Raw genomic sequence first — 2,771 nt, 5'->3', positions numbered from 1 at the left:
TCAAGGGTCAACCGGTCTTTGATTTCCATGAGGATGGAGGAGCAGTCCTTGTTGGACTCGTACTTGGGGACGTACGACTTCAACTCCCTCTTTTTCTTTTGGGACGGCTGACCAGAACGCTCCGCCGCTCAGACTTCTTTTCTGTTCTTGCTCTCTTCTTTTTTGGCCAGCTGAGGAGACCAGCTCTCTTTCCTGTTTGATGGCGCAGAGCTCTGTCGCCTGTATGTAGGCTTCGACTTCCATCAATGCCTCTTGGAGGGTAGCAACCCTCTTTCTGACTAGGTCGAACTTAAAAGTCGACCCGTCCTTCAGACCCTTGAAAAAGTCTGTATAGGCCACTTCGTTAGACAGCCCTTGGATCTGAATTCTCATCAGATTGAACCGCCTAACGTAGGACCTTAGTCCCTCCTTGTCTCCCTGCTGAATAGCCCCTAAGTCGAGACTTGTCTTTTTGGCAGGGATGTTCATGGAGAAGTTGGACGCAAACAGGTATGCAAGCTTCTTGAAGTTGTTGATGCATCTGGCTGGCAGATTGTCAAACCACCGTTGGGCTATGCCCTTCAATGTTGCCGGGAAGCATCGGCACCAGGCGGCATCATCCAACCCCTGTAAGTACATGAGGTTGGTGTACGCCATTAGGTGGTCTTCCGGGTTGGTGGTACCGTCATATGTACTGACCAACACGTCCTTAACCTTCCGCTGAGCCGCCTCAGTTATCTCCTTAGAGAACGCCGATGGCTGTTCCCCATGGTTTAGCAGCCGGTGCTGCCAGTCCATGGGCTGGACCTGCTGTGCCGTCTGACCCCCAAATAGGGTCGGCTGCATGTATGGTGATCCATACGGCATGTATGGCTGTTGGGGCAAATACGGAGCCGGCTGGATAATCTGAGGGCCAGTACGTGCGGACATGCCGCGTGACTGATTCTCTCGGTTTGTCTCTGAGTACTTCATTGAAGTATTACGAAAACTGTCTGGGTAAGTCGACGTGGAGGCCGACTCAAACATTTGTTGACTTCTCTTCTCCTAGATGAACATTCGGGAGTCGGAGTAAGTCTTTTTTGACCCATCCGGCTGTACTTGCCGGATGACCTTCCTTTGCCCTGATTCAGGGAAACGAAGTCTGGATAAATCGATCAGGGGCCCATCCGCCCCCTTTGGTTTAGGGTGAGGAGTAGGCACCCGATCTTTGATATGTTTCTTCCCGGAGGGAGAAGGCTTCTTGGCCGACTGACCCTTGTTGGAGCAAGTTGACTTCTTTTATTATGTCCTTGATTTCCCCTTTAAAAATCGTCAAGAATTTCATGAGCTCGCCTCTGGTGACGGGGGTTGTACTCTCCGCCGCCTGGGGTTGTCCAGCCGGCTTGCCGGCTGGGCTGCTAGGACCAGCTTTGTCTTCACCCCGTTCCCTTGTTTCTTTAGAACGGGTGCGCCTAGTTCGAAATGACCCCTCTGGTGCCACATAGGTATTGACTTCAAAGTTGTCACCACTATCCCGGTCCGTGTGGACCTCAGGCTCGGCCATAGGCCGCTTGCCTTCACCAGGCGGTACAGAATCGGATGCCATCTCGGAAATACTCTCCCCACAGACGGCGCCAAATGTTTCGGGGTTTTTGGAGTCCCTCTGGAGAGTTACAATTCCAGGAATGCGCGCCGACTGTCTATACCTGCAAAACCTCGAAACTCCGGTTGGGTGGAGTTCCGCCTCCGACGATCAGGTTAGAACGTTTCCGGATGTATGAATGTGCGGAATGTAAAGGGTTTTCTCTCTGATTCAGAGAGAATTCTGCAATTAATATTGCTCGGGTTTTGTGTTTGTATTTATGAGTGTTTCTGAATGAATCATAAATGAGGATTTTCCTCTATTTATAGTAGAAGGGGATCAGTTCCCCTTTTAGGGTTACGATGCCACGTGTCAACATAGGATTGGATCCCATTGGGTTTCTTTGAGGCTGACACGTGTCAGCATGCAATTGGGCCACGTGGCATAGGGTAATTTTACCCTAAACAAGACCTGATTTCATTAATAACGGGTCTCTTTGTTTTTTTTTTTAAAAAAAAAAAAATACAAAGCCGCTAATGTTGCTAGCGGTTTTAACATAACACGTTAACAACTTCAGCGGTTTTAAGCCAAACCAAATACCAATCCTACACGGACAGTACCTTGGCAATTTGTTTTTAAATGGATGCATGATGAGAATTTGTTTTTGTTTCAACATTATTGAGTGAAATTGCTCTAATGTCGTATGACATTTTATTTATGAATAATTCTTTAGTTAAAAAAAAAAAATTGTGTGCAAATGTGCAATGTTAGTGTATCAGATATTCTGAAACGGAGGGAGTAGTATAAAGGTGAGCCGAGGTGGCACTGACAGTCATCTCATGTTATTTATATAAAAAAACGACTTTTTCACCATATACCCCTGAGTAATTATTTTATTCACCATATATCCATAAAAATTTTCAAATTCACAATATACCCATGATTTTAACAACAATGTCACCATATGCCCAAATGACTAACGGACATTAACTCCGTTAGTCATTAAGGCTTAATTTTGCCATGTAGCAGTAATTTATAGGGTGTTTTTATTTTTTTTAAATTTTATAATAATTATACATTTAATTATGTAAAAGTTAAAAAAAAAAAAACCTCACTCACACCACAACCGCCCCTATCCCAGCCCACCCCCACCTCCGGCTGGCCGGCGACTGGGCCCACTTCCCGGCTGGCTGGCACTCATCCCCCCCCCCCGCCGGCGACAACCCCGCCC

The sequence above is a fragment of the Chenopodium quinoa genome, unplaced genomic scaffold (genome assembly GCF_001683475.1).
Source record: "Chenopodium quinoa cultivar QQ74 unplaced genomic scaffold, ASM168347v1, whole genome shotgun sequence".
NCBI lineage: Eukaryota > Viridiplantae > Streptophyta > Magnoliopsida > Caryophyllales > Amaranthaceae > Chenopodium > Chenopodium quinoa.
The sequence above is the reverse complement of the archived record's forward strand: the minus strand, read 5'-3'. Positions refer to the sequence as shown.